This window comes from Psammomys obesus, unplaced genomic scaffold (assembly GCF_907164565.1).
Source record: "Psammomys obesus unplaced genomic scaffold, mPsaObe1.curated_primary_1811, whole genome shotgun sequence".
Taxonomy (NCBI): Eukaryota; Metazoa; Chordata; class Mammalia; order Rodentia; family Muridae; genus Psammomys; species Psammomys obesus.
In genome coordinates, this window is record NW_026595981.1 from 6,511,349 (window position 1) to 6,527,572 (window position 16,224).

The window sequence follows — 16,224 nt, forward strand, 5'->3', positions numbered from 1 at the left end:
AGATGTGTGTGTATTTGTTTGTATTTGTGTATGTGTGTGTAAGGTGGTGGAGAGAAAGAGAGAGAGGCAGGAAGGGAGGGAAAGAGAGGGAGGGAAAGGGGGAGGAAGGAAAAGAGAAGGAAGGGGAGAGAGAGCACACAGGTGCTTGTGTAGATCAAGTGTGTGCTTTGGTTATGCAATAGAGGTCAGAGGTCAATTTGGGGGAGTTGGTTCTCAGCTTCCACTTTGTTAAGAAAGTGTCTCTCTATGAACTCAGTGGCTGGCTCTTTGATCACCTCCCCTTGACTTGGGGTGGTGGTGGTGGTGGTGGTGGCAGCCTCACCAGGTCATAGAGGAAGACAATGCAGCCAGTCCTGATGAGATCTGATAGGCTAGGGTCAGAGGGAAGGGGAGGAGGACCACCCCTATCAATGGACTTGGGGAGGGGCATGGAAGGAGAAGAGGGAGGGAGGGCAGGATTGGGAGGGGATGAGGGAGGAGGTTACAGCTGGGATACAAAGTGAATAAATTGTAATAAAAAATAAAATTAAATTAAAATAAAAAAAAAGAAAGTGTCTCTCTGCTTTTCATTGCTGAGCTGCTGTGCACTCCAGGCTAGGGGGCCTGTGAGCTTCTGGGTGAATCTGCCATCTGTGTCTCCCGTTTCTAGGAGTGTTGGGATTACAGATGCACACCATCCCATCTGTCTTTCTATGTGGGTTTGGGGATTAACTTGTATCTTCACATTTGCATGACAAGTACTTTCCCGCTGAGCCAACTCCCCAGCTCATCTACCTTGGTTTTAGAAGCAGGTCCTTCACTGAACCTGGAGTTTGCCAAGTTGGCTAGATTAAGCTCCTAGCAAACTCTAGGGATCCACCCTTCTCCACCCTTCCCAGATCTGGGATGACAGGGCAGGCAGCCACACCTGCACTTAGGTTCTCAGGCCACAGGCACTTTACCAAATGACGCCATCTCCCCCTGGTGCCCTCAGAGATTTCTTATCATGCTAAATGGAAGCTCTAGGTATTAAACACCACTTCCTAAAACACAGTGGGTGGAAACACTTCCTGAGCATGGTCAGCTTCTTTTTACTAAAAGTTTTTAGCTGAAAACAAAGAAGATGCTTGATAGAGAAGAAAGACAGAATCTGACAGTGCTCTTCAGTTTGGTGAGGCCGGCACAGAGAGGAGTGAGTGAGACAGAAAGTGTGTGCATGCGTGATAGATAGATAGATAGATAGATAGATAGATAGATAGACAGACAGATAGATAGACAGACAGATAGATAGACTTTGCAAATCTTGGAGTGCTTCCTGTAGTCTTCAAGCAAGTATCACTCAGCCTGTGCACACAGGGAAGCTACTAGAACTGAGGAAGACCACATCAAAGGACCAGACAGAGGTCACATGGTATGGAAACTGGGTTTTCAGCAGCCAGAGAAGAATGAGCTCTTTCGGGAAGAGGAAAAAGCCCTGAGCATGTGAAGGTCTGTGTGTGTGTATGTGTGTGTCTAATTGTCATGTCAAGGACCCAAGCCTCAGACCCATGGGATAATGGCAAAGCTTCCCTTCTGGGTGAGGTGCAGAGGACTGGTAAAGCCTCTTCATGCACGGATGTTGCTAGTGTATGCAGACACTGTGCATCTCAGCTCACTGTCCCCATATTTATGACCTGAAGACTGCTTTCCTGCAGAGACTACTCCTTACCAAGATTAGCTAAACCTGTCTTCTTGATTCAGCTGTATCCCATAAACCCTGCCTCCTTGATTCAGTATGCAATAATCCTGCCTGCCTGTTCCACTGTATATAACAAACATGCCGTGTTTCTGGGGAGCAGCAGCTTCTCCATCAGAGGCCTCAGGCTGCCTGATCCCAACTTCTCTCTGTGTATGTGTGTTTGCCATTTTTGCATTCTCTCACATTACTACTCAGGATTCCAGGACCCAAACTGTGTGAGGAATCTACAACCTCCCAACTTGTAAGTCAGTGATGAGAATCCTGAGAGAACTTTGTCTCAGTGGTGGCTAACCTAGCTCCAGACTAAAGGTTGTTCTGTACTTGACTAACGACACACCTTAAAAACTCAAGTTGTTTCCAAGAACTTAACAAACTTCATTCAAAGTTCAAAACCATTTAAAGGAGTATGAAAATTTGCCGTCTGTTGCTATGATTGAACACTGACCAAAAGCAACTTGAAGAGAAGAGGGTTTTTATTCTACTTACAGGTGAAACAGTCTATCATGGAGGAAAGCCAGGGCAGGCATTGAAGGCAGGAACCCAGTGGCAGGCACTGAAGCAGAGCCCACCACAGAGGAGTGCTGCTCCTGGCTTACTTCAGGCTCCTGGTCAGCTATCCTTCTTACACAGGGCCAGGGACACCTGCCTAGGGATGGTACCACCCACAGTGGGCTGGGCCCTCCTACATCGATTAACAATCAAGAAAATGTCCCATAGACATGCTCACAGAGTAATCTGATGGAAGCAACTTCTCCAGTGAGGGTCACTCTCCCAAGGCGTGTCAAGTTGACAACTGAAGCTAACCATGACAGTATTCAACAATATAAAATTCAAAAGGTTCACCAAAATTTCCAGAAATGTTTATATATATGAACCATTTTGAGGAGGAAAAGAGATCAACAGAAACAGATACAGAAGTGTCATTGATGACAGACTTACCAGATAAGGACATTAAAACAACCATGAGAAATTGACTTCATAAGCCGGAGGTAGAAGAGATTATGAGCATGTCCCTGAGAGGCCTAGGTAATATAAAAAAGATCAAATCAAACTTGGAGAGATGAAAAAGGACAGGATCTGAACAAAGAGCACGTTAGACCCAAGAAATAGAACCGTGAACTTGAAGACATAGAGAGAGGCAGCATTCAAACAAACAAAAAACAGCTCCGGCCAACTGGACTTGACGTCAATATGAAATATATGTTGGAGTCCCTGAAAGAAAGAAGAGATGATGATGGTGAGGGATAGATAACATGTATTAGAAAAATAGTAACTCAACAGTTCTCAAACTTGGCCAAAAGTCTGTAAATCATCAGACATAAAAAATCTCAAGGAGGGGCTGGAGAGATGGCTCAGTGGTTAAGAGCACCGTCTGTTCTTCAAGAGGGTTCTGAGTTCAGTTCCCAGCCACTACATGGTGGCTCACAACCATCTATAATGTGATCTGATGCCCTCTTCTGGTGTGCAGGTGTACATACAGATAGAGCGCTCATATACCAAAAGATAAATAAATAAATACGTAAATAAATTTACTCTTAAAAAAAAAAAAAAACAAAACTCAAGGAGGGCCTGGAGAAATGACTTTATGGCTACAGACTGCTCTGTAGAGGACCCAAATTCAGTTCCCAGCACCCACTAGGCAGCTCACAATTGCCTCTAACTCCGGTTCCAGGGGATCTGACATCATCTTCTGGCCTCCGAAGGCACCTGCACTCACACATGTATAAACCACATACAGGCAGACACATATGCACATATTAAAATAAAAACAAACTCAAGGAAACCCAAGCAAACATTGACTCTAATACTTGCTATGAAGCTGTTGGCAAAGCAATATACCTGTTTGAGCCCGTTTTCTCATCAGTCATGATAACGCCTGACATATAGTAAGGGTTTGTTCTGCTCTAGGAACTGCCAAGAGCCTCACACTAAAATACTTGTGTTATTGAGTCCGTTTTGCAAGCAAGGGCGCTGAAAGCTTAGGCAACTGGGTAAGATACTCAGTAGATCCAGGACTCAAACGAGAGCCGGAGCATGTATCCCGAGTTCTCCACTGCATCCCTGGATGCTACAGGGCTAGAAAAATGGTAGTAATTACTAACTCTGCTTTTGTCAAAGGTAGAACAAGATGTTCTAGATGAGAAACACAAAAAATAGACACCAAAGGCCAATTTCACGTTCCCCTAGCCACTGCTTTTTTTTTTTTTTTTCCTATTTGACTGTGTTAGGTACTTGATGTAGAATCCTATTTCAGTTACAACAATATCTTTAAGAGTCATCCAGGTTGAGTCATTATCAAAATGTCTTTCTATTTGTTTTAAGATGAAGTCTCGCTATACATACACACACATATATATAGTTCCTTCTCTGTCTCTGGACTGCTGAGATTACAGGTGTGAGTTACCATGGATGCTATAATTTCCTTCCTTTTTAAGGCTCAGTAATATTCTATTGGATGTACACACTGTACATTTTGCCTTTCATTTCATTCATTGAGGGATGGCTTTTACATTTCAATTGTAAACCTTTTATACAAACGTTAACACTCTTTTTTTTATTAAATTTGATTTTTTTTCTTATCAGTTACATTTTTTTAACTCTGTATCCCAGCTGTATCCAGCTCCCTCATTCCCTCCCAATCCCACCCTCCCTCCCTCATCTCCACTCTGCCCCTTTCCAAGTCCACTGATGGGGGGGCCTCCTCCCCATTCATCTGATCCTGTTTTATCAGGCATCTTCAGGACCGGCTGCAAAGTCCTCCTCTGTGGCCTAACAGGACTGCTCCTCCTCCCTTGGGGGGTGGGAGGTCAAAGAGCCAGCCAAACATTAACACTCTTATAAAATACAAGAAAACTATTTTGAAATGAAACTCACTGAAATGAAACTTTCAGAGTCCATTAAAAAGTTTTGTTGGAACATGGCTACTGGCATTCATCTAAATGTTGTTTACTGCTGCGTTCATCTAAAACAGTAGGATTAATTAAGTGGTTACAGCAGAGACCATACAGCTCAGAAAGCTGAAAACATTTACTATTTGGACCTTCACAAAAATCAGGAGGGCCATCTGCTACTAGCTACATAATTACCTGGAGGTTGTGAATTCACTCTCCAAAGCAATGGGGTGAAGTCGCTCTTGCAACTTTGTACAAACTCCCAGAAGTTGTGTGTGTGTGTGCATGTGTGTGTATGTGTGTGTGGTGTTTATGTGGGCGTATGCACGCACACAGGTGTGTGCTGTGTGTGTGTGGTGTTTATGTGGGTGTATGCAGTGCATACATGTGTACTTATATGTGAAAGCCAGAGCTCAGCCTTGGGTGTCATTCTTCAGGTGCTTTTCACTTTGATTTTTGAGGCAGGGTCTTTTACTGACTGGAACTCGCCTGCTCCTGCCTCACTAGTGTTGAGACTGCAAGCAGACGCCATCATGCCTGGAGTTTTTTCACTTGGGCTCTGGGGATCAAACTCAGTTTTTGTTTTTGTTTTTCTTTTTCTCGTAGAAGAAGCCAGGTGCTGCTGAGGATAGGCAGGTCAAAGCGCATAAATGCATTTCAAGTCTTTGCTAGTGCTACGTAAAAAAAAAAAAAAAAAAAAAAAATCTCTTTGGCAAATGTACAGGCTTCCTTAAGCCCAAAGCCAATGGCTCTGGAAATGCCTCTGTCCACCATGAAGCCATGGTAAGAGGGGACTAGGTAACCATTGTGAGGAGTGAAGATTTGGAACCACTTTCCACAGATATCAACCTTTACCAGATGTTGAGAGAGTGAGAGAGAATGAGAGAGAGAGGAGACAGAGAGACACACAGAGAGAGACAGAGAGGAGAATGTTTGTGCTAGGAATTGAACCTTGAGCCCCATGCACTCTGGGCAGGTCCTCTAGCACTGAGGGGCCATTACCATTAAGTCCAGTTCCTTTTCTTGAAGCAACCTCATGTGGGGTTTTCCCAAGGAACAGAGACAAGAGTGAAGCTGCTGTGGGTGAAGAGAGGGTGGGGCAGGCAGAGCCCTGCCTGTTCAGCTTCCCTCCGCATCTCAGCAAGGCCTCCAGGAACAGCTCTGTAATCACCACCCAGGCTTCATGGAGCGAAGCTTGATAACCAGTGCTGTGTGCTCTTCTGGGAGGTATCGGACTGCTCTCCTTCCTACAGGATCCAGAGATGACAAGCAATGGTTCACCAGGAGGAGACCTCTAATCCTCTCAACATGTGTCCCTCAGGAGTGTCCCTAGGAGCCAGGCCATAGGTCTCCTGTTATGGGAAGGTAGCTTTTTGACTACTATTGACTTCAGAAGGTCTCAGCAATTTGTTTGAGGCAAGCAGCCTTGTTGCAATTTGAACTGAGTCACGGGTAACCCTTACTTTTTATGGCTACTCTTTCCCACCCTCTGTAGGTTATCTGAGACGACCATATGCACACACAGAAAGCCAAACAATCAGGCAGGAGGCTAGTCCTTCTCCATGGGATCACTTACAGGTGTCCATCTGCTTTGTTCAGCTGAGACCGGATTCAGCCTATTGCCATGAGGACAGCGGTAGAAACAAGACATTGCCAACCATGCTTGCTCTAGCTGTAGCCAGTTACACCCAGAACCCACTGGCTGCTCCATGGCCACGGTCAGGTTTCTCATTAGATTTCTCTTACGATGTACTTTGTTTCTGAAACAAGGTCTCATGTAGCCCAGGCTGGCCTTGAATTCCTGACCCTCCAGTCTTCACCTCATGAGTTCTGGGGTTAAAGGCATGCAGCATTATTCCAGGACTTAGGAGGTGCTGGGGTTCAAACCCATGGCTTCTAGCTGACTGAGCTACGTACCCAGCCCTCCATCACAAAGTAGTAGTGTCTGGACTTTTGACCTTGGCACCTAATTAGATTAGCGACTTAGTAAAAACCGTGCTGGGGGCGGGGTCACAGAAAGGTAGTGACACCCTTCTCTTTCCTAGAGGGCAGGGTGCTGGACACATGGAAGATGAGAGAACCAGGGCTGCCTGGTTGAACTTCAATGGCTTGTTCGGTTCTTACTATCTGACACTCATCTGTGCTGGACAGGAAGGAGAGTGACAAGTAAGGAACCAGGGCTGGTCACCTGCTTCCTTGTCTACCCTTGGCTACCTGGTAGGTTTTCTAGCACTGGCTTCCTTTCAGCCTTCCTGGCTGGCTCAGCACTGGCTGCTTAGACATTCTGTGCTGGACTCCCAGCAGCCCCAGCGGGAAGGGTTTTGTTGACATTGCTGTTTTCACTTTTTGAACTAAGCACCTCTAACCTTTGTAGCTGCCTTCCCCAGGGGCCCAGCCCTGGAGCTGAACTCCTTCCCCTACTTAGCTCTGCCCTGACCTCTTACCTAGCTTGTTCTTGTCTATCCATCTAGGACTCAGACGAAGCTGGTGCTTTTTAAGGACAAACATGGTGTTCAGATGGGTGTATTTAGATAGAGGCTGGAATATCTCCACTGCCTTCCTTTGCATAGATTGGCTTCTGCCAATGATAAAAACAGTAATAACTGGATGAAGAATAAGGTTCGATTTTTTTTTTTTTTTGAATGTTTAAAGAGCAAGGGAGCTGCTGGCTTCTCTCATGTGGGTGCCTCTGTGTCCTTCGCTCCATCTGCCTTTCTGTCTTGGCTCTTGTCCATGCTGGCAGCATCTGGAATATACACTGCAGCAGCTCCAGGCGGGTTTGCAGGATGTGGTTTTAAATGGAGCCAGTTCAGAGTGCAGAGTAACACTCCTTGAGGGAGTACCTTCACTGGATCAGATCTGCATTTCAGATCCCGGGGGAGTGGTTTCATGCCAGCTGCTCCCTCAGGGTTGTGTCTCCTGGTGTTTTGTTCGGTGAGCTTTAGACTTGTAGCCTTAGGACTTGGCATTTCATAATGTTGTGTCTTTGCATAGCTTAACTTATCTACGTCCTTGTTGACCTTTAATCAATAAAAGATGGCCTTGGCTTAACTGTGGAACAGACTACTTTATAAGACTACTTTCTTCACAGGGCTCTGGAGCAGGGAGCTTTTGTTCCCACTTTTAAGTGGTCAAGAGCTGTTTCTAACCTCTCTTTGAAGGTGTGTTCTTGGGGGTATGGTGGAGGGAGAGGAGGACGACTGGAAAACATGATATATCTTGATTGAATATCCAACGTTAGCTTTTTAGTCTTTTAGTACATAAAATGGTGTGTGTGTGTGTGTGTGTGTGTGTGTGTGTGTGCGCGTGTGTGTGTGTGTGTAGGGAGGGAAAGCCGAGGCTAACAAACATGTTTTCTATGAAAGCATAATGGAATTTGACAATATTTCTGGATTCCTCTTGGACATATTAAATAAGAATGTAGGTGAATCTGAGAGGGTAATATACTGCCCGGGACCCTCTCAGACTTTTAGATCATAATGCTTATTAAGCACTTAACTGAATGCCTTTTCTTGCTTGAAGAGTGCAGGCTTCTATCTGGTCTGTTTTCCTATCACCCACATTGACAGCTGGTAGAGAATGTCAGAGGAAGGATCTCACCTCTGGTCAGATGGGGCTTAGAAACTCTGACACCTCAACGCTGAGGAGACAAGAGCTGTTCACAATGATCCTTCCAATGGATTCTTTCTTCTTCTTTCTTCTTCTTCTTTCTTCTTCTTCTTCTTCTTCTTCTTCTTCTTCTTCTTCTTCTTCTTATTCTTATTCTTATTCTTATTCTTTCTTCTTCTTTTTCTTCTTCTTTCCAACAAAAATAGTCCTCCTAAGGATGAGTCATTAACAGCAGCAGACCTGGGTGAGTCCCTATGCCCAACATCTTTTCACTTTACTAGCCTGCCTGCAAAGCACAAGGTCCACAGCCGCTTTAGGGAAAGTTTGAGAAAATGTGATTTTCTAGCTTACAGGTCCCTCTGCCACAGGGTGGCTGAATTAATGTACTTTTAAGTGTATTACAATCGAACAATCTCTTCCCCCTTCACTCTCTTCCTCCCTCTCTCTTCTTTTTGCCTTTGAGACTAGATCTTGCTATGTAACAGAAGCTTACCCTGAACTTGACCTCTTTTTTCCTTAACCTGCTGGGATTACAGGCATGAACCCCCACGTGTGGCTTTTTTTTTTAAAAACACCTACTATATGCAAGGCAGTTTTATATTAGTTAGTCATGTTTTCCTCTCATATCATAATCGAAACAATGAGGTAAGAACACTTGGTCCCAGTTTCTAGTCGAGAGAATGAAGGTGGGGATGGTTGCTTTGATTTGGGAGATCCCATACTGTAAGCACAGGCTTTGAGAAGGACAGGCCATTTAGATCAAGTCAAACCATCTTATTCTACAACTCAGGATACTAAATATGGTCTGGCGTGATGACGTAGCCTATCCAACATCACACAGAAGGTAGGGATAGAGATGGAGCAAGACTGAGGCTCCTGGATCCTGCGAGTATTTCCCTCTTGAAACCGCTGGACTGAAAAATCATTTGCTGTGAGGGCTAACCGGGGGCCTGCAGGGTGCAACATTCCTGGCTGCTACTTTCCAATCGCCAATGACTTCCCTCGCCCCAATCTGTGATAATACAAATCATCATCAGACATTGTCCTCATTGCATGGCAAGACAAGCCAGACCCCTGTGCTCCACTGACCAACACGCACCCGGAGCAGACCTCTCCCTTTGGAATTTGGGAGAACATTGCTCTGGATGTTAAGTGGATAGCACCTTTCCTCTCCACCCAACTCTGGGCACTCTAGGAGAGCTATGTTGGGAGCTATGATCTCAGCCCAGGGGGAACAGGTTTCGAGTGTGCAGGGGAGGAGCCAGAGTTCAAACAGAATGCCAGACCTCTTGAGTGCACACATCATTATTCTCATTTCACAGATGAGGCATGACATTTTGGAGGGTTGAAAAGCACTTGTGGATCTTGTCTGACTTCTCCTTTACACGCTGGTAGTGTCCCTGTAGAACACTCAGTCTCACTGCCCCTCAATTTGTACCCAGGCCATGAGGAATAGTGCCAGGGAGCTTCTGTTATGTACTCTGTTAATTACAAGAGGATTATGAGCGCACACAGTCATGTTCTGGAAAGTTCCATCTGGCCCTGTGATGGCTCTCACGTCTATGGACCATATAGACACTCATTTTCCCCTTAGGGATGTTTACCCCTATGTTTAGAAGGTCATGTTGTTATCCTCATGCTGTATCAGTAGAACTGTATCAGTAGAAAGCATCCAGCCAGCCAGCCAGCCAGCCAGCCAGCATTCCCAAACCCAATCCTGAGAAATAAACAAGGGAAACAAAGGCACTCACAGGTCATACTTATTTTTAGGTGTGTATCTCTGTGTATGCCACATGTGTAGGGTACAGGCAGAGTCCAGAAGAGGCTGATGGACCCCCTGGAACTGGACTCAGGTGATTGTGAGCTGCCTGATAGGCGTTCTGGGAACCAAACTCGAGTCCTCTGCAAGAACAGTGCACACTCTTAAACTCTGAACCACCTCTCCAGCTCTAGGTCATATTTAATTTTTAAAAGGACAACAGTGTTATTGAATTCGAATAGGAACACACAGCTTTTTTATAATCCAGATTAACTTGTTTTATTGACAGAAAAGAGGCAAATAAAAATGACCTTTAACCACTGAGATGCTAATGACTGGACCCTTTTGATGAACAGAGGTATGGAAGCGGGTTTCTGATCCCTTATCCTAAACTCTTTCATGAACAAAATGAAATGGACCCCGAGTGAGGCAGCATTAGGCATGGTGGTCTCAGTACTCTCTTAGGGTCTAATGCTGTTTCTCCTAGTACCCTGTGTACCAGGAGAGTGCCCCCTGGTGGTACAAACTCCAAGTTACACTGAAATAAAATAGTGTTTCGTGGCTCAAAGAAGGGGTGAAGAGGCTTGGGAACAAACCCAAACTCAGTTTAGTAACGGAGTATTTAGAAACTGAGGCTGCTTGTGCAGGCCTGTAATTCAAGCTACTCAAATTACAGAGCAGCTAAGGCAGAAAGATCTCAAGTTCAAGGCCAGTCTAGGAACTTAGAGATTTTGTCTCAAGATTAAAAAAAAAAGAAGAAGAATAAAGAAGGCTTAGGGATGTAGCTCAGTGGTAGAGTGCCTGGTGCCTGCCTGGCGTGTGTGAGACCCTAGGTTTAAGCCCAGACCTGGGATCAGGGAATGAGTGTCCTGAGAATTACATCTTTGGAACTTTCCAAGTAGCTATGGTGGGTCTTTGGGCATTTAGTAGAAAAGGTTGGGTTTTAGAGTCAGGGGTAGCTTGAAATTGCTATTGTGTTTCTAGCTTCCTCTAAACTCACTCTGTGCCTTCACTTCAGACTTGCTTGAGGAGTAGAGGAAGGAAAAGGGGGCTGGAAGAATGATGAAGGTTGAAAGCTAGAGCCTGACCATGAGAGTTCATGTACTATGCTGGAGTCTCAATTTGACCTTCAGAGCAACAAGGAGCCAGGGGAAGCCATTAGGCAAAATTGGCATGAGGGTTTGTTTGTTGGAAAGATAACTGTTGTCAGGGCTGCCATGGATGTGGAAGGACTCGAGGCTTTGGTCATGGCAATGGAGCTGGAAAAGGCAAGAAAGTTATCTTTGAAGCAGAATTGACAGATCACGGAACATGTTGGGGAGGGCGAAGACGCAATTGAAAAGACACACGCATGGAGCTAGCTGCTCAAACGCTTCTCCATAAACCCCACTTGAAGCTCATCACTTTTTCATGTACTAGATGTCATCATTATCATCATCTTCTGTGTAGGAAAACGGACATCCAGGGGCATTAAGACACAGACACACAGCCAGGAGGGTAGAATGCCTTAAACTAGTTCTGGCCATATCAATAGGACAAACTGTGTCCCATGAGTCAGTGTGCAGGAAGTGCCAGAGGAGGAGGCAGTCTGGGTCCAGTATTAAATGTGTACTGGGCCTCCAGGTTGTGCAATCTCCTGGTTGCTAAGAGTCTCTGATAATTAGAGTCTCCAGGTTGCTAGGTAACCTGAGTTGCTAAGAGTTTCAGTTTATTATAGGTCTTGGGCTGTTAGAAGCCCCAGGTTATTCAGATTTTCAGTGTATGAACAGCTTCATGTTTCTTGAAGGTCCCCAGTTGCCAGTGACATAAACTTTTAGGGGCCTGAGGCTCTTCAGGCTCCCAGGAACCTAAAGTTATTGAGTTATTGGGAGTGAGTCTTTGGTTGCTAGGAAGCAGAGGGTTCGAGAAGCTCTGAATTTGTAGACAGCTTCTAAAGGTGTCCATTGGCTCAAAGCCTCACTCATCACCCCGTGCTGTTCAGGGTTCCTGAGTTCCTAAGGGCACACAAGATACACAGGCCTCCTGAGTACTGAGTGCTGGCTGCCTTCTTCTACCCAGCTGGGTTCTAGCCAGCCAGCCAATAGAGAGGCAGAGCTACATACTTCTCTCAAAGTGTTTTCAAAGTGTTTATTTTGCTGTAGTTGGTCTTGTTCAGCTCTCATAACAGTATAGAGCCTGATTTACAGATCCTGATTTATTCTACTCAGGGCTGTATGGAATCAACGAGGTGCTGGTATATGAAGCCCTTTAGAGTAGGAACTTGACTATAAAGCAGCCTGATGTTCAAACAACTTGGGCTCTGTTTCTGTTGTTTTTATTCACCTTCCACTGTTAAGATGATACTAGGTTGCAAACAGTTCTGGACTTGACACACCCTTAAAACAGTTAAATTAGCCTGTGTTTTCTTTTTGTAAGAAACCTTTTATTTCCCAATAGCTACTGACACAGGCAGTTGTCTTCGGGAGCCCAGGTCCTGCTTCTTCCCTTTGGGGTATCCAGGCACCAAAGCATACAGACGCTGGACCGACCAGAAGGAATGAAGCTTAGTGACGCAGGTGGGTTAGCAGTCAGTATCAGTCTGGTGGTGAGTGCTGGATCCAGGGTGTGGCTGTGGCTGTGGCTGTGGCTGTGGGGTCCAGGGTGGGGTGAGGGAAAGCCTTCTCTCTTACAGTTTTTTCAGTGATACAGCTCTTCTTTATTCAGGGGAATAAGGGCTAGTAAGCCTTGGGGAAGTGGGTGGGGGCTTTTGGGGGTGAATGTACGTCATTGTCTGGGGTGCTGGGTGGGAATGCTTTATTTGCAACCCAGGTGCTAGCTGGACATGTCCCTGTAAGAAAACCTGAAATCTGGTCACCAGGCTATGTTACTACCTCAAGTGTGGTGGAGGTGAGGGTTGTAAGACTATGTGGACCTGGACATGTAGGCCCAGAACAGGGAGGGAGTGATCTTTACTCCTGCCAGGCTGGTTCCCCTGGTCACAAGGGTCACGTGCCCTCCCTTTTGTTTTATAAAGGAGAGGTGTTATCATAGTCATCAACCTCTATGTTGGGAGCAGTTTGGTACTGAGCCAGAATCTGATTGGCAGTGATTTTTTTATTTTTTATTTTTTGCAATGGTACTTATCTGCCATTTTAGAAATTGGATGAAGCAGGATGCCAGGGGGAATAGGGCTCCAAAGGTCAGTACGGGTCAAGCAGGGGAAGAAGCCAAGCTATCAGAGGGTTTGAGTACCATGGGGTAGGGGTGTCGGGTGCATAGATTCACTGACATAGAAACAACATTCCTCCCCCAACTCAATGCAAGTCCCTTCCTGTCCGGTAGTCAGTAAGTCCATGGCTCTCCGGTTTGGGAGAGTAACTGTCCTGATAACTGTCCATAATGGATGGCATTGCCTAGTCAAGCTTGTTCTAAATGTCGCTGGCCAGATGCTGTGTTTGGATGAGAGCTACTCCAGCGGCTCTTGAGGCACCCAGGGAGACAGTGAGCAGAGGGATGAAGACCTTCCTTTTCTTTCGGTCCCCTCCCAGCTGTAAAGCGAGTTCTTCAGGTTCATAGAGATAAACCAGGAGAACAACTATTATGGGGGTGCAGGAACCTTGAAAAGGGGGTTAATGCTGGAACCAGTAGTGTCCTCAGGCTAGGAAAGGGGCAGAGGGTTAGCACGTAGAGGTTTGGTGACAGCAATGTTATGGGACATGCAGGATGAGATCTTGAAGGGGGCCCTACAAGGCAAAAGGGGGGAGGTATGTCGAAGAGAGGAATGTCTTGTAACTTTCATCCCAGTAAGGGCCCAGGAGGTCCTTGGAGCAAGACATTAATGAGAACAGTTGCCAATAGTGGCCGGGAGAGGGAAGCTCAGAAGCGCTGAGAGGAGCTGTGTGGGATGCTTAGGGGAAGGAGACCAGCTGTATACTGAATGGACTGTAGCCGGGAAAAGGTGGCCTGGACCTCCTTCTGAGTTTTAGCCTCCTGTTGAAGAATGTTAACGTGGGCAGAGATCGATCTGGAGGCAGGGGCAAGCTAGCAAGAGATGTGCAGGCCGGCTACAGGGTTTGGGTTTTAGCCTAGCCATTAAGATGGCGCTTACGCATGGCTCCCAGCCACCATCGTTCCTTACCAGGGATCACTAAGGAAAAGCTGAAAAGGGGTTTTAAGGTTGGGGGGGGGGTCATGGTGCCACCATGACTGGCGGATTCAATTTGGCGCCCCCAATGTCTGCAGCCTGCATACACGGAGCCTTCCCAGAGACAGTCACCTGTGTTACAGTAAGAAAAGCAGAGGACAGGGCAGGGGACAGCGGAGACGGAATCGGGTGTAGAGGGATCTCAGTTCTGGTTTGGCATCCTTCAAGTGGGCAGTCCTGGGTTCCTATGGTTTTCTGTGTCCGTTGTCGCTCTCCCTAGCAAAAACTCTCCAGTGGTGGGTATTGGGAGGGTTAGGAAGAGGCTGGGCAGTAGCAGGGTTAGGATGACGAGTAACAGAAACAGCTACGACAGGAGGAAAGGGAAGCCTGTGAAGGGCACGTGGCCTGGGCTGCAGCCACCAGGTCAGGGATATCGTTCAGGAGATCTTGTTCTGTCAGTGGCGGTGCCTCCTCCGCCTCCTTGGTCCCTCTGCTCTGAAAACACACAAACTTTTAAGGGGAACGTCGCAGGCTTTGACGTCCCTATGGACTGTGTGCTGTATATAGATCAGCTAATGATGATTCTCTGCTCTGTTTGAGCAGGCAAAAGGCACCAAACTGTGTAAGTCCGTTTGGACTGCATCACCTGTTTTGTTTGTTTTCTATTGTTTTGTTTTGTTTTTTCCCCCCTTTATGTCTGCAGCCAAGATTTTTAGGAGGTCTTTCCTGGTCAAATTTGATTTTTATTGACTTTGAAGGAATTCACAGCTTTTTGTTTCCTGTTGAAACAAGAGGAAAAAAAAAAACCTCTTCCCCAACGCAACATATTTTTGACTTTTATTCTGATTGAATTTTAATCCCATTTAAAAATCTAGTGTTTTGTTAAGCAGCTGTGTTACCTGTCTTGTTGAAATTTTAAAAGTTTTGATGTCAATAAAGCATCATTTATCACACATGCTGAGAGTAGCTGAGAAAAGAAATTCCATGCTAACCTATGTGACCTATGTAAAATAAACTGGCTTAAGTAAACCTATATTATATCAGTTGAGGACTAAATAATAAAAAATAATATAAAAGAGGGCAAAAACGTATCTTCCGATTAATTTCTGTACTGGTTTTAATATTGAAATAACACCTTAGATATATTGATAAATTAAAGGAAATGTATTAAAGTGACTTTTCCCTATTTTTGTTAGCTTCTAATGCATTTATTAGAAAATACAAAATTATACATAGTTTACATTTTGTTTCTATTAAATGACCTTGTTTAAAAACATAGACGTTTAATTAGGTTGATTGATACCACAAGCAAACAGCATGCTTACAGGGAATTTCTCAGAAGTAATATAAAGTAGATTAGATCTTGTCAGCCTTTATCAATCATAATTTTGTGTTTTTATTAATTTTAAAATAAGGCACCTTTTGAAGAGTAAAGACATAGAGGACAACCATAACTTTTAGACGGCAAAACCACCAAAATACAATCGAGTTTTGGACCTAAGCAATCCATCTGTGTCTCCCGTAATTTTTTTTTTTTTCCACCAGAGCCAATTTCCTTTTAGCTTCAGCTGATAATTTTCTTGGACTATTTAATTTCAAATCACCTTGTAAGTTTTGAGAGGAATTACCTAACTTTTGAACATTTATTTCCGCTATTTGGGCAAAACAACAACAACAACAAAACCCATTTAAGCAAAATTTAAACAAGAACATTTTAAGTTTTGGGTCAGCTACCTCTCTCTGTGTAGCTTCAGTGGCAAAACTCCACCCATAATTCTTGGACAACCGCTTCCACTGCAGCCTTTTGCCTCTTGTTTTTGTTTGTTATGGCAGCGTGACCTGAAGAGGCCCGACAGCCTGGCAGGTAGCAGCTGCTTTTGTAGGAGGGGGCACCTCTATGTTTGTTTAGCCCCTGGAAAGCAGACCTGAGAGGCGAGACAGAGGTGTGTTGGCAGGTAGGGTCAGTTCCTGTTCGTCAGAAGGCGGGGTGCCTCGTCTCAGGCTTGAAGCCAGTGGAGGTGTACCTAGCTGTACATTTTTGCTGGCTGAGTTGTTTGTTGAATCCCCGTGGGGGGAAAACACACACACACACACACACACACACACACACACACACACACACACA

General features: G+C 45.2%; 1 protein-coding gene across 6 annotated transcripts in view; it reads left to right on the forward strand.

Annotated features, from left to right (window-relative positions):
* The first annotated feature begins 6,733 nt into the window (after positions 1–6,733).
* Positions 6,734–16,224, forward strand: part of Spaca3 (sperm acrosome associated 3) — a 24,407-nt gene continuing 14,916 nt past the window's right edge. For 2 of the 6 annotated variants that reach the window (XM_055620340.1, XM_055620343.1), the window contains exons 1-3: positions 6,762–6,825; positions 10,266–10,334; positions 12,413–12,531. The gene's annotated coding sequence lies outside the window, so the exon portion shown is untranslated. Of the gene's footprint in view, positions 6,826–10,265; positions 10,335–12,412; positions 12,532–16,224 lie in introns of all 6 variants that reach the window. The other 4 variants (XM_055620344.1, XM_055620341.1, XM_055620345.1 and 1 more) reach the window with 4 other exon arrangements.